At 35.3% G+C, this 26,201-nt stretch overlaps 1 protein-coding gene across 1 annotated transcript in view; it reads right to left on the bottom strand.

The window, feature by feature from the left end:
- LOC117334686 overlaps window positions 1-21,841 on the bottom strand; it is a 30,690-nt gene extending 8,849 nt beyond the window's left edge. Inside the window, exon 1 of the mRNA XM_033894444.1 lies at window positions 21,098-21,841. The gene's annotated coding sequence lies outside the window, so the exon portion shown is untranslated. The remainder of the gene's footprint in view (window positions 1-21,097) is intronic.
- Window positions 21,842-26,201: the final 4,360 nt, after the last annotated feature.

The raw sequence follows: 26,201 nt of genomic DNA, 5'->3' as shown, positions 1-26,201 counted from the left end.
TCGCGATTTCGATTCGTAAACTATACGCGTCGGGGTAATTTTCGCGATCGACCCACCTTTGCGTAATTAGCGTATTTGAACAGAAAGTAGTAAGTGTTATTTCCCCTGATTCATAATTCGATAAGCCAAGTGTTTGTGTCCCGATGACGTACGTATTACCTGTATAGCTTATAATAGAAAGTGAATACATACCAAGGGTATTTGTTATTTTTGCGCAAGATATATGATATTCATTTATCGGACTATTTGAATACAATTCCGTTTAAGGTACAGTCGTGCATACAGCTGTACGTACATGTTGCAGTACATGCCTAAAAATGTCTATCTGAAAGTTTTAACCAAGACGCCAAAAAAGTGATATGTGAATTACCAAATCCGAATTTGGTAGACGCCAGTGAAATATGATATGATTGAATCATTGAATGAATTTGTGGATAAAGAATACAACAAAACACCAGATGCTTGGGGGAAAACCGAAACGTGGAGAGTATTCTCATTATACGCCTGATTTATACACAACACAACAAGCAGTATGAAAGGTCAAAAATTTATTGAATGGAACCAAAACTTGTTCAGGCTCATATTGATGATCTAAAATGTTTGGCTTTCTCAGGGGCTGCTCATTCTTACAACTAAATTATACAATTAAATTTGACTCACTACTAAAAAGATACACCTAAATAATTGAAATACTAATGATACTAGTGGGGCAAACAACCCCCGAGCTAGAGCGATCACAAGCTTAGATAGATATGACTGAAAAAAGAAAGGAGAGATCCCTAGCTTGAGCGATCTCAAGCCACCGAGTAAGCAGCTGTACGGAATAGCAGGCGACTCTACTAAGACTGCATAAGATGGAGCGACCCCGAAGCTTGAGCGATCACAAGCTTATCATCTACAGAAGAAATAAATACATAAAACAATAATATTGTGACGGTCAAGTGGTCAGGACTCTGTATCCCGACTCAGCTTGAAAATAATCTGTGGTAGCGTGGCTACCGCCACAATAGTATAAAGGATGGGTAGGAGACTCTTGCCTAACTACCCTAAACTGACGACTCAGTTTGCACCAATTAAACACCTGAATAGCTTATAACTTCTAAGAGACAACCAAGATACCAAATTACAGTACAATTAGGCATTTATTTATGAGACATAAAAGATTCCATTTATGACAATAATTTCATCCTCTCTTACATGACATTGTTTCTTAACTCACATTCTTAACTATATATATGTTCCACACTAATGAATAATGTATTCACTAATATCCTGAATCACTCTCTAAAACTGTAACACTTACTGACTGATAACAACAATACATATTCTTAACTGGCAAATACAAACTTTCTATTAACTTGGGTACTTTAACACTAACATTAATATGGTAAATAATCTACCACAGGAATCAAACTACTGAACTAATGTGTAATATCACTCTCAACTAGTATTTGTAGAAATCAACTAATAAATAATTCTCACTCATTTTTAACCATATGTGTATGGAACTATACTCAACATCAGCAGAATAAATCCTACCTAATAAAACTACATGTACTTAAACTTTGTTCATAAGAACTTCAAAGCTTCCAGAAATCTGTGAAAATACAACAATTTCCCTTAATATCTAATAATAATTATTATTCTAAAATATTCCTTAGATAATCCCGTAAATTCTGCTATTTGTCTAAATAATAATAAACATCTAACAATAGATAGTACACCAAAAACCTCAGCAGCAGATCCTATCAGTAACTCACTTATTTTGTAAAAATGCCCCGTCCGTCCCAACTAACAAGAACAAATTCCCGAAACTCCCACATTAAGATACATAAACTCATCCCCACACATAAAGACTATACCTAACCTAACACATAAATACATGACAAGCTTTGGAACTGAGGAAACACCTCTTTGTCCATCGCTTAGACACCCACCTAAACAAACACGACTGACTGTTTTGAATCGCCCGCTAAAATAGGAATAAAGTCGCGTGAAGCGATTGCTGGTATTCGCTGGTAACTGCTGGAATTCGCTTGATAATCTCGAACACATATCAGGGCATCCATTAACCCGAGACCTCGGGTCAATGACGCAGCAAAATTTAATTTGACGCACGAGTTTTGCATGCTGTGCGTCAATCTGACGCTTCACATTTTGACCACTACTGTCATTAGTCTATGTGTTGTCCAATACCCAGACTCAACAAAGGGTATATTTGCTATGGTCAGTGACACTAATTAGTAGAATACCCCTAGGAGTCAATTAAAAGAGCCACTCAACTGTGACTAATCCAACTGTCGCTGCCGATTGCCAAATTGGGACACAGGTGAAATATAATCCACTGTACCTTGTAGTGGCCGATCTGCATTTTGTTTTGTTAACAATAACATTTAAATAATTGAAATAAGTAAGCTATAAAAGATTCCCATCCCAACAAATCAACAAAACATATGTTTTTGATAACTTTCAAGTATGTAAATAACAAGAATGAGATCGTAAGCAGGCCTAGTTTGCAGCATGCCAACACAGGCGGCAGCCATTTTGTTGTTAACCTGAATAACCTTACATGACCTCGATCTGCAGTGCATTTGATAGAGTGGGAAGCGTAAATCATTCATGTTACATTTTGGCGGGAAATATGATAACAAGATTAGCATACAAAAATTACCTCTAGAGGCTAAGGAGATTAAAAAAAACATAAAAAAATAAAAAGATGGTTTTACAAATTATGCTTAAACAATGTAACACATTTAAACATAATTTCAGCAAGAAAACTGTGATACAAGATTTTTTGTTAAAAGGTTTACAAGAAATTAATTTCAGTTATTCAAATTAAATAAAAAAAATAATTATGTTTTAATTGTACTTAATTCAAACAAAAAATGTACATTGTATAATTAAAAGAAAAGTGTAAGTCTTAAAAATACTTTCATTTATTTAATAAAAACAAATATTAGATAATATATTAAGACGAACTAAATTCTTTTGAATATTATTCAATTAATTATAATTTTTGAAAAAAAAGACATTTTTATCAGTTTACATTTGGAAACGATTAACCGTCAAGTTGGAGAATTTCATATTTTGACTCTCAAGATTTTGATTTGACTCTCAGGATTTCAGAGCTAAGGGTCACTGACTCTTGAGATTTTAATCCTACTGGATGCCCTGCATATAAACAATGGTATAATAAATATGATTTAAGTTCTATAAACCCTGCGATAACTCAACAACATAACTCTATTAACTCACATACCTTTACCACGCACAGAAGAAATATCGTTAGCAACTTGTAAATATTACGGCAGTAAAAATACGAAACTACGCACACGTAAACAGTTCACATACATGCTAGCTTTACGGCTGTCATATAAACATCATGGCTGCGCTCTGTAGCGGGAACATGTGTTTCAATACACGAATTACCTGATGACTTACACGATAAAAACTCCGTAAGTAAGATTATTAACGGGAGTATTAAGTGTCCAACTGATTAAAGCAAACCTACAATATTGATCGAAATATATTCATATCTCATGTATGACAAGACCCCGTGTTGTCACAATATAATGAATTGGGGGCAAGGAATTCCCCGAATTACAAATCCAAATCGAAAGAGGTTACATATGAAAAAAGTAACCGAATGAGAGCCCCCAAGAAAAATATGTATAAGAAGGATAAGATATAAAAAGACAGTATGCATCAAGTGAACCGATGATAGAAAACTGGAATATGATTGATTATAACTTGTTTAAGTAATTCATATGATTAAAATTATATCGTGTCTGAAATGAGATGTTAAGGAGTTTAAATGCTGACTTAAAATGTCAGTGACACCGTAACTAGTATAGAGCTTCTAATTAAACCGAGTAATACAGAGTTCAATTGATTGAAGGTTATATTATGTATGGAATAATGGTTGAATGATAGAAAGAGGCAACATACCCAATACTGCAAGATGAGATAGCAGTTGAAGGAGCACTCAGATTGTCTTGATGAAACAGATGTAAAATAATTACATACTTAAAATAGTGCAACTTGAGGTCTAACTCGAAGAACCAGTGCAAAAGAGAAATTATAACGGATGATAATCGGTAGTGGGAGCGCACCTCTAAGATGTAAGAGTATAACAAGTTCTTTACTCGACTATATAAATGATAGACATCTAGAAAAAATGTCACAAGAAAGTCCACAAAATGGTTGCCATGAATAAGGATCTTACATACACAGAATAAGTAGTAAAACTGAACCTGCCAACAGACGCATTGATTGCGATGCATAAGAGGAGATATGATTTCTTTTTAAAATAAACTTAAAGAAGTAAGAATAAAATAATAATGTATACTGAATGGTGTACAGGTAACTTACTCAAAAGCACTTACAACATAAAACAAGGACACTACACTCTGAATCTAAGATGAGGATGCGACTAAAGTGAGTAGTAATAATCTTAGACGTAGAAAAATATGTAGCAAGAACCAATCTACAGCGTAGTAGTTGGTGGCTAGTGTGATGACAAACTCGACTCCTAGCGCTGCTGAGAAAACCTATGACTCTGAATCACAATGACTCGAGAGAAGAAACTAGAATCGCAGACACAGCTGAGAAGACCCTTGACTCTGAGTTAAATTACTCATGATAAGATTGACTCATGATATAAGCTAAGATCTGACTACAAAAGCTAACAAACTGAAACAGCGAAGTGTTGGAGGTTTGTTTAAAGACGACCTTGACTCCTAAGCACTGCTGAGAAGACCCAAGACTAGGAGTCAAAGTGACTTTTGAGAAGAGACTAGACTAACAGACGAGAAGACCCATGACAGAGTTGTAGTTACTCATGAATAGATTTGTACTCAAGATAGAAGCTATGACCCTGTTACAAAAACTTAACAATCAAAACACAGCGTAGGTGGTTTGATGGTGACAAACTTACTCCTAAATATACATGCGCTACTGAGAAGATCGAGACGTGACTCGCAGACAGAGCTGAGAAGACCCTTGACTCAGAGTTGTAATTCCTGAGAAGAGCAATTTGACTCGTGATTTGAGAGGCTAAATCTGACTGATAGCTTATTTAAAGCCTAGTACATATAATACCAATAATCTAGTAATAGACAGCGGGTAGGTACACAAAAACACCTTCCATGGCAAAGAAACTTATCATCTCGATAAATATCGATAACAGAGCTCTCCTTAAGAGTTGCAAGTAATATTCTGCACAATGTACAAATTTGAAAATTGGGTCAATATATGGTGGTAAAGATACCTCCCACGAGGCCAGTACAAAAAGTAAAAAAAAAAAATTAGCATCAACTATTAAAAAAAATAAATAAATAAATTCCCAGCCATAACTGTGACAAATACAATATAAAACATAACGCTAGACACAAACGTGATGTGTGAAAGCGAAAATATATATTTTTTTTAACAAGAGTGGCGAATATCGGGAATACTCCTCTGATATCAGAGGAACTGAAGCCACAGTGTAATTAAGTCTGGTAAGGTAAAATGATAGCCACTTAGGTCAAATGAGACTGATTTCGGGAGTAATCTCAACGCTTAAAAGTTCATACTAATATGAGTTGAAAACAGTCTAAGCTGACGCTACGGTGCAATTATGAAGAGTTTCCGTGTTGTCTGCATGTCGCTATCATTTGCTGATTTGGAGATTAAAATTTCGACTGCTAGAGTTGTACAAGAGTTTCCGAGAAGTATGCATGCCGTAACCGTCGTGAGATGGAAATTTCGACTAGTAATGTTGTTCGTTGAGTTTCCGAGAGTCTGCATGTCGTAATCGTCGTGAGATGGAATTTTCGACTAGTAAAGTTGTACGTTGAGTTTCCGAGTAGTTATATGCGTGTCGTAATCATCGGAAGAAGGAAATGTAGAAAAATAAGGCTTATCATAGTTCCTTATTTCTTTCCAACAGATCAGATCGTTTACTAAAGTATTCAACGAAAACGCCAAAGAAGACAATGCATAGCCATATGTTATCGTCTGGCTGACATGGGCGCAGCCATCTTGTGACTCCCGCATGGAATTCTGGGATCGCGCACCTAGCTGCTCGGGTTCATGACTTGGCCGCCATGTTGATGAAGATGAAGCGAGACAGTTAACGAAGTGATGACTGTCCGATTCCATGTAAACAAATAAGTCACACACAAAATCAGTTCATGAATCTAATTCCTGATAACAAAGAAAACGTAAAGCGTGGTTGCATGAAAGATGAACGGCTAGGATCTAAGTAGAAAGTTTCACAGTCTGATGACGAAAGTAAACAAAGCAAATGTCCTTGACACATCGATGAAAAGTAAACAAACACAAAACACGTGTATGTACCGTATGTAAGTGGGCACTGCACTGCCATAGGATACGACGAATCCAAGCGAAACACACTCAAGTTCAGTAAGTCGATGAAGTAGTTTCGAAGAAAAGTAAGTTATTAGGAAAGAATAATGATGAAATAAAACACTGCTGCTACAAATAACCAAGCTGCCCAAGACTGAACGCAGGGGGCGCTACCCCTATAAAGTAATGTCATTGGTCAACCAGGTCACGTGATCGATAAGCGCGAGGTTAGAAATAGGTACTTATTTGCATAAAGACTGCGACAAGGTTTTTCAATGTTGTGTATAAACAAATATTTAGTAAACCAAATCTACATATAAAAAGCGACAATTGCGAGATGTCATATACAGTTGAGTGTAGACTAAAGGTTACACAAAGTGCACTCCGAGTGCACTTCGTTTGGACTTGGAGTGCACTCCGTTTGGACTCCAGGTAAACTTGGAGTGAAGTTTACCTGGAGTCCTATCAGGCCTATATATACACAATGTTTATAGATAGATGTATACTCTTATACATTTAGACTCTTTAAACATGTTACAATAAGATATGTGTTACTGTTTTATCTTTGTATATATCATCTTATTATTTTGTTGGTTCATTTTTAGTTGGTTAACTAACAATATCTATTATAAAAGATTTTTTCTATTAGTAAACCCTATATAAAATTAATAGATCTGGCACTTCGTTGAAAAATGTTTGATAGCATTCCTTTGATTTGAAGAGTTTTAACAAGCCACGTAAATTAATAGAAATTGGTAATAAACAAAACATATTTGGCAAGTTGTTTGTGGTCTCTCAAATGTAGAGTTTGATCGTGTACTGGAAATATCTTGTACTCGAAGTACTACTGTTTTTGATATTTCAAATACTTTTCTTCCAACAGTTTAAATTTATCTTAACATACAATACAAACGAATTTTTTTTATCACCTTGATAGCATATTCCGGATCCAATGTCTAATATTGATTTACAGTTTAAACTTTAAGATCAAACTTACATTTCCATTTGGTAAACCAACTTAGTTTTGTTATACCTGCCTCATTAAATCCTGGTCATAAATGGAGTTCTTTTAACAGTTATATAAGATACAATCCCCCCCCCCCCCCCCCCCCCCCCCCCCCCCCCCATCTTCCAGGTCAATATTTACCTGTATATCATGATTACAGGGGTGTGGAGAAAAGACAGACTTACACTGACCCCAATAATGACCCCTTCCTCCAATTTACCTTATAAGGTGTGAGATCTGGACAGGTGTACACATGGTCATCTAACTAGATAAAGACCCCCTTAATTGTTAGATGGAAACTGGACATCACACCTTACCTTTACCTAGCCCGAGTTTCCTCTAGCCCTGACACCATGTCTGGTATGGTGTCAGGGCTAGAGGAAACTCAGGCTGACCTATACCAAGGTCATATAGAATATAGGTACAGACTTGTGACGGTCGATATCTGTCACTTTTGAAATGATATGATTGTCCATTCCTATTACAGTATTATCAAAACAGTTATAAGTCATTATTATAAAAAAAAAATATTTGAAAAAAAAAAATTCAAACTGGTACTATTACTTTATGTCTTTGATATTATAATGGAAGTATGTATAGAGTATTAGAAGTCAATATGTAAATCAACATAGATTAATATAATTCTCATGTTTGAGTTAAGTAAATACTTATCAAACATTCCATACACCAACTGCAGCTGGCCTCATGTTATTTTTTTTAAAGTTTGAACATTTAAATTTATGATTTTATAATTGGCTTGAACAACCATTGTACATTCATGACCTGTATCTGTTACATAAAATGTATGAGTGACACATATCATGATAGATATTGACTGAATGGGAATAGAAAACGATGTAGTTCCAACAGGTCAGTTTTACAGGTAAATGGTACATAGGTTGCCGTGTCCAACTGCCCTGAGGCAAATCTTACCTCAGGCTCTATAATCTTATTTCCTGGACGAGAACAATGTGTACTAATTACGGGTATAAGGCTATAGGTTGGTTTTGGGAAATGGTGAATTTACATTCATTATACCATTTGGAATTACACTGATTTTTTTTTTTTTTTTACATTAATCTTTTTCTTTACAATTAATTTTTTAAAGCAATGTCTTTATTTTTTGAATATAACAAGATAAGAACTGCATCATTTCTTAATTTGATTTGCATTATTTTTTTCTGAACTTATATCATTCAACATTGTACCTCTACATACCGGGCACCTGCATAAACCGGCCAATACGTTTGGTCTCAATGACTTACGGTTTAGACAGGTTACAATGTAATAACAGAGACTTGTATATCACATATACAAGTCTCTGGTAATAAGAAACAGCTTATTTTTACTTGCTAATTTCAGTATAGAATGACTTCATTTCAATAGAGTTGGTCTTCTTAAACCTGTTAACCAATTTGTTAATGGTTTTACAGCTTATCGTTACATTTCCACCTTAATTACACTGGTATTTCATTTATACATGTAATTTTGGTCTGATTAAGGCCTCTCAGATGTAGAGCTACAATCCTTTCCTTCAAGTCAGGAGATAATCTTACTGTTCTGTTAATTGGCCTGAGGTTATAACACACCCTGCTTTGCACAGCTTCATCATTTGAAGCCATGGCTAACAGTGACAAAATTGACATAGGTATTTCTGTGAAACCAGGACAGTACCTGTAGCTGGCTCCTAAAACTCACCTGGCACAGGTCTCAGGTGTGTCAGGCCAGAGTTAGTCATGCATGACCAATAATAATAGCAATTAAACAGATACTTTCATTCATTATGGGTAGTCAAGAACTACATACTTGTGTTACATTATGTAAGAACATTAATTTAACCAGGTAATGCTCATAAATATGTAGTTGTAAATGTATATTTTTCTAATGATACATTTAAATATATAACCTATATAAACTAAAATGATTATGTTTATTTTATAATTACTTGCCAGAACTGAGTACATATATGTAGAGAATGTCTTATTAAAAAAACACATAATTCATTAAATACTGTAAACCTTCAATATTTTGAATAATCAATAACATAATATCGATACATTATCTAAACTTCCTTTAAAGTCATGATATATGTACAGTAATAAATATTCCAATTAAAATAATTTTCAATTCCTTAACAGAATGAAATACAATTCACTTACATCTTAATAAAATATAAAATAATAAGCAATTAACTTTCATAGAAACCTGATTATAGCATAAATTGTATAACTGTCTTTTATGGATCTTAATAAATATAAATTTAACATGTAGGCATTATTACCATGTATTAACAATAAAATAAATATTTCGAGTAGACTAAACGAATGTTAATAGTAATATTAAGAGAACAAAAGTAATTTGTAAAAATCTATTTATTTATATGTAAATTATATTAAAAGCATCAAAGTATTAATACATGTATATATGATATACACATGTAGTCTGATTATAGAACTGGGGTATAGGCATGGTGTCTTATAGGACTCCAGGTATACTCGGAGTCCACTTGGAGTGCACTCCAAGTTTACCTGGAGTCCAAACGGAGTGCACTCCAAGTCCAAATGGAGTGCACTCGGAGTGCACTTGGGTGTAACCTTTAGTCTACACTCAACTGTATAATGGACCTAGTAAAGCCGCAAAGCATTTCAGCTATAAATTTGGAAGGAAATACAATGAGAGTTCGGTGTGAACCATAAGAAAAAACTATATCCTTAAACAAAGTTCGCAGAAGTCTGCAGAACCGCTGGATGGGGTTGAGCAAAGAAACGTGGATGACCAAAGCTTCTTGGCGAACATTTGGATTGTTTAGTGAGGAATATATCAAAGACCCTAGAGAAGCAGGTGTAGTATATAAATGCAGTGTCTAAACCATTGGCAAGGGTGTATTTATTACATAACAAGAAATATATTTAAAAAAGATAAACGGCATAGTTTTTATGCTGGTGGTTATAATGTAAAACTACTGGTGAAATAAGTTAACGAACCACATTGTAATTAATAAATGCGCAGTTTCAGCACGGATAACAAAATTATATCAGTTTAAATCATTTTTGGTGATAATAAGACTGCAAATGTGTCATTTGAATAGATGCATCCACTTATTCAGCTTGCATTCAATTTAAAAGGGACATCACGGTAAAAACGTTGCAATTTTCACTGAGTGTACGCGTTTTGTTCCTTTCCAGTTATGTTTCTGTGCTGTCCCAATGTTCACAGTCAATCCCTATGTCCAGCTTGACCACTCGATTTAGTTGGGAATACTCCTCTAAATTTAGCGCGGAAATTATTTTTAAATCATTACGTGACAGTTTTGAAATCGTGGCAGCACAAACACACGATAGTTTACAAAGCGATATCTATATTCCATCTGGGTTAGTTGGATAACGATAGTATACAGTGGTTTAAATGTTAAATAACACGTTCTGTATATATTACGGCACACATATTTATGTGTAAATAAGTGTAAACATTGTTCATATAGTATAGTGACAGTACATGTAGCGATGTACTGGTACAGACTGTATAAATATTACCGAGTTTGTGTTGATATTACCGAGTTTGTGTAAATATTACCGAGATTGTGGAAATCTTACCGAGTTTGTGTAAATATTACCGAGATTGTCATGACCTACTATCAAACAATCAAGCAGAATACGAGCGGCGTCCGTATTACTGCTGTTTTCATGTTTGAACTGTTACAGTCTATTGTACTGCTTCCCAAGTTTAATTCTAGGATTGTGTTTGGCCCATTTTCCTATTATTCTCTTCATTGCGGAAGCTGTTATCGTTTTCAACCGCAGTCGATTCACATTGGAAGCCATTTTTGTTTCCATGTGTTTTAGTTTGTTGTGCGCATGCGTTTATCGTATATGTCACAAAATTTTTGCATATTCAGATTGTTGATCAGCGAATTGTGATAACCTTTTAATAATTGATAATTGATGTTTTTATGTACATACATCATCGAATTCGAATGGTTATTGTTCAGAAGGTTATTTTTTTTAAAGATATACCCAATAATATAATAGATGGTGACAGAGCCAGAGAAAACTCGGACTACTTCATAGGTTACCGGTAATTTTTACTTTCTCGTAATTAATTGACGAAATATATACATTACAAGCTAGCTCCGCTCTTTTCAGGCATTGCCTGTTTCATATTATTTACATTAAGCAATTTAAGGATATTTTTCTTAAATATAACTGTGTCTATTTCATTGGAATATAGTCTGTAAACGTTCTCCCTCTTTCCGTGTGTTTATTTACTGGAAGAGTTTGATTTAAATCAATGTCATCTAAGCTATTGATTGAAAGCCATTGTATATGTTTTCTGAGGCAGAGTACAAAGCATTGACGTAACGTAGTCCAATATGGCGTGAGAAATGACGTCATTATAACCCGATTTAAATCAGGGTCATCTAAGCGATTGATTCAAAGCCATTATACATGTTATCTGAGACGGAGTGCAAAGCTTTGATATTACGTAGTCCAACATGGCGTGAGAATAACGTCATGTGACGGGGCATTGCAAATTGTAGTATAGTGTGATATACTGCAATTTGGTTTACTAATGATGTATAGGCGACGGCAAAACAGAATGTAAATATATGTATATGTATATCTACCTTGTAAAAGATGCATACTTCTATTTTGCTAGCACGTCGCATATAGATTAAATTTATTATTAATAATTCATGATTCAAGATTCTTTATTCACTCAAGACACACACAATTAATAAAGCAAATGAAATCACACACACACATTCTACATTTAAGTGTTTTATTTCATAGATGATAAAGACATGTTAGCTTGCTCATTTTATAGAATTAAACAAAAAACAGAAATAAAAAATTTCAACACTTACAAAACGGATTTTTATGTCATTTTGTAGAATAGTAGTAACACAACTTACAAGATTTGGGAGGAACTATCACAACAATGCAAATACAATGTACAATACATTGATCCATTTACAAATAATCTAAACAAACAAGATGTCATGTACTTCCCAGAGTATCACAATACGCATTTTAACTGAAGACTTGTTGATCAAATGTCATTATGTGTGAAAAGCTGCTATTTGTATGTATTAAAAAGAAGTGGTTAGTTAGTTTCAAGTTACTAGCGACAATCTTATCAGATGTTCAGGTGTTGAAAATGCCCATGCCCTAATAGGTGTCACATTCTTACATTTCTCAAATGATTGTTCTGTGTTAAACCAGAACATGGAAACTTACCAAGCAAGATAATATTTTTTATATTTTTATTTTTATTTAGTTATAATGATAGTCCCAAACTAAAGTATACATCGTAGTTATGCAGCATGTTACCCTTTGAAAGTAAGCAAATTCGATAATAACAAAAATGGCGTCTGCTAAAATAATCAAGCATTAACGATAGATGACTCTTTTTAAAGCAAGTCGCTTGAAATCATCGCGACATGCATTTACCATCAAGTCGACACTAACAGAAGGGGTATGCCGGAAAATGCAAAAAAATGAATCCTGTTAAATAATACATGTACCTTAAACTTTGTTATAAAACATAATGGCCATATTGAATTCAAACAGTTTTAATGAAATAAGCCAATACGTTAACACTTAAGTATATGGAAAAAACAATTAGTTGGTTAGTCTCAATACTAGTACATCTGTTCATATGTATGTCATGTCAGTATGCATGTAGTCTGAAAATTGTATATAAAAATCAATATTTCAAAGAGATACCGATATATAAAAAAGACCCAAAATGATTTAGAGCCAACAGCTAATCCGTTGTGCGAGGACAGGTCATTGTGTAATGCTGCGTCTTCAAAATAGTTCATTGACTTTTTAGTCCTGATTCTCGGAATCGTACTGTTCGTATTCTGTCTCATATCAAGTCCACGTGTACTCACGATACCATGTAAGGCCCAGTTTTATTGTAGTGTGAACCGATGCATGCTTAAAATTGATCAAATAGAAAATGCTAACAAAGTAAACTGAAATTTAAATACTTCTTCAAATACCATAAGTGCGTGTCGTAACATAATCCTGCCCAGTTGTATAGCAATCGGCTTAAAACAAAATTAAGGTCTGTTTGCAAACATAACATTACTGAAACAAAGAGCAATAGTTCTCTTAAAAATAGACGCATTACATATGGCATAGGAGTTACAACTGTATATTTATTCCGCTGTCAGACATAACATTTGCCCTTATTCATGCATCGGTAATCAGTTTATCATGATAACATAACAGCTCATTTCTAGTCAGAAAACATGTAATTTTTGTAGCAATTATATGCTTGAATCAACTTAATCTGAGTAAAACCAGTTCATGTATCTACAACCAAACAAAAAGGCCCTGTATCGCACACCTGGTTCTACACTAACTGAAGGGGTATGCCGGAAAATGCAAAAAAAAAAAAAAAAATCCTACAATATAAACACTCAACTGAACAAAATTAAAGGTATGTATCTAATATATAAAACCAATGTTCCTTTTAGCCCGTACACACCATGATCAACGTGAATCAAACGTTTTAGTTTAGTCTTGATGTTTATTTATTAACAATGTAAATTTTGACAATGGTTTCTCCGAATTTACCTGAAACTCATGCAAATCAACATAACACATAATAATCATAAAAAGTAATAATCAAACATGTATATTTATATATAAATGGCACAATAGACTGTAATAAATTTCTCATGTATATACATATCTGAACTTGTCATGGAACTACACTTCTAACACGGTAAAATCCTGTATACCAGATTCATAAATGATCGTTCAAATATTCAATGCAAATTGAGTATCAAGATGCAATGTTCAATAGTATCAATAGTTTACTTAACGAACTCAATAACCTGTCAATTTCAGCATTATGACGTTTGGAAATCCTATAACAAAGTAGAAAATATTAATCATTTCTTAAAACGCATGATTGTAAAAGGCGACTAAATTTGGGATCTTATCTTTTCTCTTCTTTCTTAATAACTTTCTTCTTCCTTATGTCTCCCTTGGCAATGCCTCACTTTTGGCCTTAAGTTGAGCGTTCGCCGCTGTGAGGAAGGCTTTGTGTTCCGTCCCCTAGCCGAGACATACCAGTCTTTAAAAATGGTAGTTGCTACTCCTGCTTAGCGCTCAGCATATTAGGAGTGGGACGACTGGTTCGCCCGTTGTCAGTATAATGTGACCTGCTGGGTGTCTTCGGCAAAATGCTTCAGTAAGGTAGCACTTCGGCAGAAGTTCCGGCCTATCACAAGGAGACTTAACACGAACATACCGCAGCTTCCTAAAATACACATACGCACTCACCACACGTATGCATGTCGCACGCACGTGAGGCCGTCCTTAAATGACCTTAGCTGTTAATAGGACGTTTAACAAAAATAAACCAAACCAAACCAAACCCGTTACTGCAAGTCAGTACACTATGTTCTATTTCAAAAGTTTAATCTACTCTTAATCAGTCTATTTAATTAGTCTATCAATATACACAGAAATAGATGATACTGATAACTATTCAACAGGACACACATTCTATATTTAAGAATAATTTGTCATAGAAAAGTTTTGTTGGAGATTGATGAAAAAGTGAATCATGAGTAAATTTCGATCCTCTAATATTAAAATGCCAATATAACTAGGATAATAGCTTTGTATACCTCGTCACGAGAAAATTTGTAATTGGTTTAAATCAGATATTAGTGATGAAATTCATTACATATGCTTGAGAAAGAAATATATTTCAAAAGACTTCTAATTAAAATAGAAGGAAATTGAAATGTTTTTAATATTAAAGGCTATTAAAGATGTTTTTTAAGAGAGAATAAGTAAATTGAATGGGAAACCATTACAGAAGTCCCCAAAACGCCCTCGCAGTCGTACCATTGTGTTCGGCATACCTCACGACACCTATAAACCATTTTTTTATTAAAATGGTTCAATATCTTAATTTGAACCAATCAGAAAATGATACCACATTATTCGCATTTCCTAAAAACCCTTATGTACCAATTATTACCGAAATTCAAAAACGACAATTGGTTCTGGCGGTCATCTTTAATTTCCTATCGCAAATTGTTTTTAATGCACGCATGGCAGGGCGAGAAATAAGCCATGTCCATAGGCCCGGGGCCAGTAGATTTGGTCTGTGGGCAAGTGAAAATTTTCTGAAATAAATGTCCCTTTCCCCTATAGTAATTGAAGATACTACAAATTCAGTTTAATTTGACCACTATGTTTAACCTTTGGGCAAGTACTTTTGAATCCTAATTTGCCCAAAGGACCAGTTATGCTGATTTTTTTCTTCCTGCCCTGCACGATTAACTACCTTTTCTTTCCACATATAATTTGGTACAATGCTGAGAATAAATACCAAATTTTCATTATTCTTAATTGATTTTGAGTTTGAGAGCTATAGCTAATCACGAAGTCGTTAACATACTAGCGTTTCTCAGCACGGTGACATTATCAGGGGCCCTTTTTTGGGAGTGGTTTCCTGACTAATCACTAAATCTAGTGGTCAAGCTGGACACTGGACACCGGTCCCGCTAAAAAGAGTAACAGTAACTTCGACCCAAAAGCCTTGAAACTCGAATTTGATTTGTTCTTACTCAAGCGCAGAAAAGTGAGTGCACGGACTGACAGACAGACAGGAAGGAAGCATATAGTTCCCCCGGTTTCAAAGAAAGGCGACTGATAATGCTCTCCGTGATGTCCCTTTAATACTGTAGTCGTATTATTTGAAATAAAGGCATGAAGTGTTGCCGAAATCCCACTGTATCAAGATGATTAAATTAAATATTTTGAAATGAGGAGAGAGTAAAGCATTCCAGATAACACAATCATCGTAGTCCTGTATTGTGATTGTTTAATCATTAAATATCATCAGTTACCTGGCCTATTCATATCGCTACAAAATCCCATCAGCACATAATGTGTGCATTCAGCCATGCAGAAAGTGTTTAGGGCTGACTTTTTTGTACTTTGTACATGACACCAGACGTCAGGTCAAGGATGAGCTGGCTCGTCACAGATAGGATGTCTGTCGACCGATTGAACAGTTTAGTATACCCGGGTTGATCATATCCTTACATGGCGACGCCAAACAGTGTTGGTATTGATTTCCTGGTATAACACTTTACTTGGAATTAACATCATGGGTAACAAATATTTGGAACCCTGATTCTTAGTTCGTGATTGCAATTTAATCAGCTCATCAACACTAAAGGTCATTAGGGCTATAACATGGTGAGTAAAAATGGGCATAAAATGAAACAACATCAAACAAATGAAAACGCATATGTATAAAATATATATTGTACATTTACGTATAGAGTTAAATGTGTCTATGGTTACTCATATTTGTGGTACAGACCGACAACAAGTTTAACTGTTATAGAAACGTTCTGTTGGTGGTAGATCAATGTAATCTAATAAAATGTGTTCAACTTTGAACTCTGATTCAATGAATAAAACATTTATAATATTTCGATTTGCCATCCCTGCTACAGTTACCCAATATCTGCAGCCCGCACACACACACGTGTCCGTCTAAGGGAAATAAATATGTCGGCAACATTATCGTTCTAACAAACAATACGAGAATATTGGTAAGAAGTTTTATCAAAATTTGTAATATAGTTTAAAATTTGTTATTTTCAATTTTTTCATTAAGTATTGTATATTTATATGGTTTAACATATCAAAGGGCTCCTATTGTTTTCTTTTATCTAAGCTTCAACATATATAATCACAACTGTACGGATATGAAGGCGGGTAAGTCTATGACGAAGCTTCGTAGGTAGGCGTATTGTACATGTACCTGCTGTCCACACTAGATGATACTTCTCTTTCTGAATTACTTTTGATATTCCCCCATATATTTTTGGCCTGTAGGTAAGTGTTAACCCCTGACACTGGGTTCTGTCTTAAAGACAAGACATACGAGAGTTGTTACTCCTACTTTACGCTCAGCATCTTGGGCAATATTTTTCAGGGGGTAGCTCTCTCAATTCGGTATCGATTCCGTACTGTCACATGCCGCACACTCATTTAATCTGCCCTGCGAGTAGAGCGTCAGAATTGTACCTGCTAACTCCATTGCATGATCGTTAGAGGCGACTTAATTTGGAATCTTATCTTTTCTCTTCTTCCTTACCAACTTTCTTCTTCCTAATGTCTCCCTTGACAATGCCTCACTTCTGGCCTTTTAGAGGAGCGTTCTCCCCTGTGAGGACGGCTTGGGGTTATGTCCCCTAGCCGAGACATACCGGAGTCTTTAAAAATGGTAGTTGCTACCCCTGCTCAGCGCTCAGCATATTTGGAGTTGAACGACTGGTTTGCCCGTTGTCAGTATAATGTGACCGGGTGGGGGTGTGCTGCTGGGTGTCTTCGGCAGTATTCTTCGGTGAGGTAGCACTTTAAATCGGCAAAAGTTCCGGCCTATCACAGGAAGACTTAACACGAACATACCACAGCCTCCCAAAACACACATACGCACTCACAACACGCATGCATGTCGCACGCACGGGAGGCCGTCCTTAAATGACCTTAGCTGTTAATAGGACGTTAAACTAAATAAACCAACCCAATGCATTTGTATGTTTTCAAAGCCTGTGGTATTTTGATGTTACATCTCCTTGTGATAGTCCGGAGCTTTTGTCGATATCTAGGGCTACTTCACTGAAGCATAATGCCTAAGATACCCAGCAGGACATCCCATCCGGTCACATTATACTGACATCCAACAAACCAGTCGACCCACTCCATAAATGTCTCGGTTAGAGGACCGAACCCAAAGTTTTCTTAAGGGAGCGAACGCTCAACTAAGGCCAATTATGAGGCAGAGTCCAGGGAAACATTGGAAAGAAAATGTTACGATCATGCGAGGGGAGAAGGGGGGGGGGGGGGGGGGGTCAATTCTAATGCCCTACTGCAGGGCTTAGGTTAATAATGATCCGCCACTCACTCTTGGCTGAATGATGACAGACAGATAACGGACGTCAAACTTGTTTATTCAACATAACACTATAGTTAAAACCATAGTTAACACCGTAAGAACTGAAATGTGAAACAAAATACTCTTATGAGTCCTAACATAGTGACAAATATTCTATTTCATACTAAACATACTGTTTTTCCTATATAGCTAACATTGTTGACTAGCATACTGAATACTAGTATCATAATATTGACAAATCAACAATATAATTACTTGAAAATTAAAGGTACATTGTACAATCAAAGACTTTGTTGTTACTATAACTATTGACATATTAACTCTGATATCAATTAGCCTCATCGTTAATGGTCCTATTATCATGTCTGAGAACTGAACTCATAGACAACATTCTAATAGATAGTATTATAAACACTATAACAATTTAGTATTTAACTATTCACACATGTGATTAACAATTATAGATTGAATCATTACAATATATAGGTACTGTACTGCACACTATAATAGATCTATACTTGTACATGCATATCTAAACTTACGCTGTGGTGACACCTAGCCTGACTTCTGATTTAAGGCATTTCAAAAAATAGGCTTGCACATGTGCTCTACAATTAAGTAAAATACATTGTGAGCAGTTACAACACTAATATCAATAGTAATCTACAAACATAGGGAAGTACTTATTACCCTTGGATATATATGAAGATATATGTATGTGGAGATTGTAATAAACTCAAACTGGCATACTATATTATTATATAACTACAACTACACAGTGTATACAAATAAATCACAGCAGCACTAAATACTGACATCTGTAATCATATGACTAGGAGACTGTAACTTTCCTTAACAGACTTAAAATACGCATTTATCGATAAAATGACAATTAATGGTAAATCAAACAATGGGAGGTAATGCTACACATTAATTTTACATTTTAGTTACACAAGTAAAAGGCTCCATGTAATCAGCGAGGCACTGTTTTGCCATACATATAAAATGGGACGAAATGACTTGCACTGTTTCGAAAAATACTAACATATCGCTTAACCGAACAATACTGAATTAATGTCTAAATTTGACAATCGAACGTCGATCCACATTACTTATGTGATATTTGTCAAACAATATATACCGTATTGACATTGCAAAATATACCAAAAAACTTACAAATGCACTGCGGTCTTGTAACGCTGTAAAACGTGTTTATAATTTCTGGCGTTCTTCTGCAATAAGAAGAGCGACACTACGGGGGATAACTCATGACAAACAACTACTAAATATCACGTACTGACGTAGGCTATACCAAGGGAGGTAATTCCTACTGCTGGTCCAGCACAAATAATGATCACATCAGCTGTAATGAAACGTTAGTAATATGGCGCGTGTTCGCATTGATAAAAGTAGCATTACAGGGTATAACACAATTAATAAACAGGAGTAGAAATTTACACAGAGTGGAACCCGCTTATTATGATGTGCTATTTTTCACACAAAAAATATATAATAATCGATATGTTATAATACTCATAAAGCTGTTTTAGAACTTTTTTTGAGTTTGTCATAACAGAAAGAAAGGTCTGCCCTATAATTCATGTGATGTAATCACTAGCCATACATTGATGAAGAAATACGGGAATTTTTTATACAAAATGATACAATGACAATCTAATAGTTTATTAAATGTGTTGGCAAATCAGAAAAAACTATCGTTATGCTACATCCTTCATAACAATAATGTAATATTCCATACAATGAAAAACAAATGATCTGAATTGTCATGATTTACCTTCTCTTGCACACAAAAAAAACTTTATTTTTTGTTCCGCATACGTAATTGTTTTGCCGCGTTGTTACAAAGTATTGCGGTCATGTAAACCTACCTAGTGTGCGGTGAAATCGTCAACTCAGATACGTAGAAAGCTTTATGGGTCTCTCATCAATTTAATAAACAAAATTATTGAATTTAAACAATCAAACATGTTTTCATCGCAAACAGCATACATCGTGAATAAAGCAGTCGTCTCCAATTGTTAACGACAATAAAGTGAACTCTGATTCGGTTTCCGACGTCATGATGTCCGGACGTATTTGTGCCGATTTGAACTCTTTTAAACGGAAATACGGAGATATTACCTGCTCATATAATCAAGAAATGATTGAAAACGCATGTCTTCATTCCAAAGTGTTATTTCCATTGAAATCATCATATATCGCAAGAAGTAGTGTCAGGGTAATCGTGAATGTTTTGCTGTGAAATGCACTCGTTTTCATATGAGAATGTCGACAGACCTATTGCTATTTATTATTATTTGAAAATTCATTTATTGTCTTACAGTTTTTAAGGCAGCATTTTATTACCGTGAGTGTTTTGTTAAGACTATAATTGTTATGGACTGACTAGGGGAAGCGAGTTGTAAAAAATACCTGGAGTAGAGAGGTCTTCACCTCGGGCGATGTAATTAGACAGACCTATTGTCCAGGTGTTTCACACATACATCTTGCCTGAAGTAACTAAAACCTAATAAAACCAGGTCAAGACAGCAAAATATTAAAATAAACGGAATCTTATATATATACACAAAAAAGAACCGATTCAGGTATGAGAAAGATTGATAATCTGGACGAAATACCTGGGATACGGGGGTTTGTATCCCGAGGAGAAATTTGGTATCCGAGAAACTACGGAATACCGCCAATTTCGAGCCCTGATAACAAAAACGATACGAATGTGTCCGGAACCAATATCACTATCGTTAACTACTTAGTGGTCAAATCACTTACCGTATATCAAGGTTGATTGTGCAGCGAATTATTTTTTGCTGTCCTGGTCAACATGTTAACAATCCAATTTTAACAATGACAGTGTCTGTGCTGAGAACCTGTGTATGTATTTCCCAGACACAACGCGTTTTGATCTGTTTAAACCCATACACGTTTATGAAATCAATGTTTCACAACGCATGTGTGTTATCTAGTAAATATTAACGGTCCGTTGGGCGATAAGAAAAAGACACCATTATTCATCAGAATATCATATCCGCTAACTGTACGTTAGACGCATACCTTAAAATCGAATAAACGATGGTGCGGTTTAATCTACTGAAAGGCTTGGAGTCATGATTTGTTAAGTGGATAACTTGTGGCGATTGTTCTCTTCATCTAATGAATCATCACTTCGTAAAAATCGTGAATTTTGAATGATAGAAATTTTGCGACAGGAAATGTCTTATTTCTGTCTAGTTTGCATTTAGCTCGACTTCATTTGGTTTTGTAAAATTTTCTACAAATACGAGTGGTTTACTGGTACCATTAAGAGTTTGACGCTTTTTATCATTGCCCGTTGCCAGCACAAGAAGAGATAGCATGCTTGTGCACTGGACCCTATATACATGATACTTGGGAACAACCAACCTATTGAAGAAATATACTTATGAAACATCCCCTGTGTATATAGAAAGCTAAGCCAGGGATAAAATGTTTGACAGCCACTGATTGGCCATTATATTATGAAGTTCAAAAAAAGGAAATGTAGCCTGATAGATAACTATCCATAGGAAATGATGATATAAATTCTGAAATTCCGATTGATTTTTTTTTCAAAGTTCAGGTTATAATAATTCAAATCAGTAAATAAATAAAATCAGATTTTTGAGAATGTTTACAGCGAAATTCACCCATTTTCAAAATGGCTAACCTGGAAAAAGCTGAAGTGTTAAATGATACATGTACCTTAAACTTTTGTTATAAAACATAATTGTCATATTGAATTCAAACAGTTTTAATGAAATAAGCCAATACGTTAACACTTAGGTCTATAGAAAAACAATTAGTTGGTTGGTCTCAATACTAGTACATCTGTTCACATGTATGTCATGTCAGTATGTATGTAGTCTGAAAAGTTGTCTACAAATTGTATGTAAAAAGACCCAAAATGATTGAGAGCTAACAGCTAATCCGTTGTGCTAGGACTCGTCATTGTGTGATATTGCGTCTTCAAAATAGTTCATTGACCTTTTAGTCCTGATTCTCGGAATCGTACTGTTCGTGTTCTTCCTCACATCAAGTCCACGTGTACTCACGATACCATGTAAGGCCCAGTTTTATTGTAGTGTGCACCGATGCATGCTTAACTGCTATTATACGAAACTCGGTTGGAGACATGTACACTTCTGAATGGGTGAAATACATTGCCATGCAATTTGGACACATGCAGAAATCAGCACGGTAGAAAAACAAATATATCGTATCGCATATAGCAGGAAATCGCTCATAACAACAATTTTGGCCATATGTCGATCGGCCGTAAAACAATACAATACAAATATAACACATTTAAAGTTTATGTTTGAAAAAGTAAATAGATGTGTATATATATATATTAGGTCATCTGACCCGAAGCCTCGGGTCAGGATGACCTATAGTTATCGTGCACCGTCCGACGTGTGCTTTTAGACATTCACTTTGACAACGCTACTCCTCTTTTACCCTAAAGCGGATTACAACGAAATTTGGTATGAAAAAAAGTATTTGGGAACACACCATATCCATCAGGATGTTCAGGTCTCCTAAGTGAAAGGTAATTCATGGTTCATTTCAATAAGGTATTTCATGATTTATTTGTTTGTTTGTTGGGGGGGGGGGGGGGGGGGGGTGTTTTGAGTTTTGCCTATTGGCATGCATCATTTAAGCATTATATATCGTCCTGTATCACAGGCAAGAACAATATACGTCCGTCCGATGCAAATGTGATATCGATTAAATTGATCAAATAGAAAATGCTAACAAAGTAAACTGAAATTTATATACTTCTTCAAATACCATAAGTACGTGTCGTAACATAATCCTACCGAGTTGTATAGCAATCGGCTTAAAAACAAAATTAAAAAGGTCTGTTTGCAAACATAACATTACTGAAACAAAGAGCAATAGTTCTCTTAAAAATAGATGCATTACATATGGCATAGGAGTTACAACTGTATATTTATTCCGCTGTCAGACATAACATTTGCCCTTATTCATGCATCGGTAATCAGTTGATCATGATAACATAACAGCTCAATTCTAGTCAGAAAACATGTATTTTGTTGTAGCAATTATATGCTTGACACAACTTAATCTGAGTAAAACCAGTTGATGTATCTACAATCAAACAAAGAGGCCCTATATCGCACACCTGGTTCTACATTGCAGTAGCTCATTTCTACAGATACTATGCTGATTACAACTTCATTCAATTATCACAGTAGGTAAGGTTTATTCATGTCAACGTGTTATTGGCCTTATGATTAAGATGTTTGACCCCGTGACCTTGAATGCAAGTCAAGGACCTTCATTTGAACAAAGTTGGTAACCTTTCACCCTAGCATGCTACAGGCCCAATATCAAGTCCCTGGGCCTGGTTATTGAGACGTCAGTTGAAGATATTAGTCTATTTGACCACTGTGACCTTGATTGTAGGTCAAGGTCTTTCATTTGAGCAAACTTGCGGTCCTTCACTCCAGCATGCTACAGACCCAATATTAAAACCCTGGGCCTCTTTGTTATTGAGAAGTGATTTGAAGATTTTAGCCTATTTGATCTCTGTGACGTTGAATGTAGGTCGATATTGTTCAATTGATCAAACTGTGTAGCCCTTCATCCAAGCCTGCTACAGGACCAATATCAAGTTTTTGTGCCTCGTGGATATTGAGAAGTTGTTGAAGCGTAAAAATTAACGCCGGAAGAACGGACGGACGACGGACGCCGCCCCACGGCATCAACTCACTTTCCATTCGGTCAGTTAAGCTAGTAAACCAACGAAATAGTTAGATTTGAAAAAGGAAACATTTGTGAAATACTTAGAATTATTCAAAAGATATTAACAGTTTGAAATAAACATTGAGATTAAAAAGGTAGAGCCAAAATGATTTAAAATTTAATATAGTGTACATATTTAAAACGTAGTGTTCTTTTGTGTTAGGTAGCAAATTGACTTCGTGCGATATTTCAAGAGTGCATGGTTTTTTTTTAAGATCATGAATCTCGAATAATAATAAGGCCGATTTTAGTGTAGTGTGAGCTGGTGCATGTTTAACTAACAGATTTAAATATACTATTATGCGAAATCCAGTTCGAGACATGTACTCTTCTGTATGCGAAATACATATATACATGTGGTATCGAGTATAACTGGGAATTATTTATAAGGACAAATTTGATATGACAGGAGTTAGGTAGTATGGAACAGAATAGAAAACAATAAGACAGTGTGACTTGCACGCTTGAGGAGATAACCTTATATACCATTGACTGTCAAGCATTTTATGATTGAGATATCCTTTTACAAACAGAATCGTGATTCCTCATTTATCATTACGTCTTTGAAATGTTTATTCGATACAATTTCTGCATCGCTTAAATTTGATTACATGCTACAATATAAGTATACCAGAAGGTGAAATATATTTGGCAACCAGTTCGATTTTTTTTAGATTTGTAACTTTTAACATTTCAGTTGGAGATTGGTATTCCGTGTTTGTGAGTGTTCTTCTAGTCTGGTGTTGTTTGGCACTTAGTTACACATTATATCTATGAGCCTAAAACAATACAATATAACAAATTTTAAACATTTGTTTTAAACAGTTGCTGCCCTGCAGGTAGGGCGTAAGAATTGTACCTGCTGCCCCCATCCATGATCGTAAGAGGCGACTAAATTTGGGATCTTATCTTTTCTCTTCTTTCTTACCAACTTTCTTCTTCCTAATGTCTCCCTTGACAATGCCTCACTTTTGGCCTTTAGTTGAGCGTTCGCCCCTGTGAGGAAGGCTTTGGGTTCTGTCCCCTGGCCGAGACATACCAGAGTCTTTAAAAATGGTAGCTGTTGCTCCTGCTTAGCGCTCAGCAAATTAGGAGTAGGACGACTGGTTGGCCCGTTGTTAGTATAATGTGACCGGGTGGGGTGTGCTGCTGGGTGTCTTCGGCAGTATGCTTCAGTGAGGTAGCACTATAAATCGGCAAAAGTTCCGACCTATCACAAGGAGACTTAACACGAACACACCGCAGCCTCCCAAAACACACATACGCACTCAGGCACGCATGCATGTCGCACGCACGGGAGGCCGTCCTTAAATGACCTTAGCTGTTAATAGGACGTTAAACAAAATAAACCAAACCAAACCAAACCAAATGAAACAGTTGATAGATGCATAAATCTGTTCATCAGACCTTCTGTACCTCAGTCTGTTTTTTTCTTCTTTTATTTGTTACCCTTGGTTCATTCGATGTTTTCATTTTAGCCGTTTTTGGCCAACCAATTTTTAAGCCGTTTTTAGCCAACCACCTCTTGGCCCTTCTAATTGCCCTTTTAGTGGTGATTGGTCGTATATTTTGTATATAATAACTGTTTGTAAAATGATAATAAGAGTCGATGACGGTCAATGAAAATGATTGAGTTTTTTTGTGTAACGTCCTATCAACAGCTAATGTCATTTAAGGAAGGCCCTTCAATTTTCAAAACCATACCAATTTTGTATACATACAAATTATTTATTGACACACATTCGGGAGACAAGCTATGCTGTTGTAGATTAAATTAATATATTAAATACAAATGTAATTGCTTTTGGACATATTTCTTCAATTTTTTGACAAAATATTATCCTAAAGAGAGTTGTCTCCCTTGAAAAATGTGGACTGATATAAATTGTCTATTGTGAGCATTTTCACATTGTTTTATTTTCAGTTTCACCCCCAAGAAGGGATAGTGTAACTCCATAGCGACTCTTTTACCAAATAGCAGCACCCTAGCACTCATAAAGTGATATGTTAATAGCTTAAAATGTGTTTTTTCCCAAAAAAAAATATTTCAGTTTTTCACGGCAAGGGATAGTTTAACCCCCACAGGGAA

Source organism: Pecten maximus, chromosome 9, assembly GCF_902652985.1.
Source record: "Pecten maximus chromosome 9, xPecMax1.1, whole genome shotgun sequence".
Lineage (NCBI taxonomy): Eukaryota > Metazoa > Mollusca > Bivalvia > Pectinida > Pectinidae > Pecten > Pecten maximus.
Note: the sequence above shows the minus strand (reverse complement) of the source record. Positions and strands in the feature narration are given on the sequence as shown.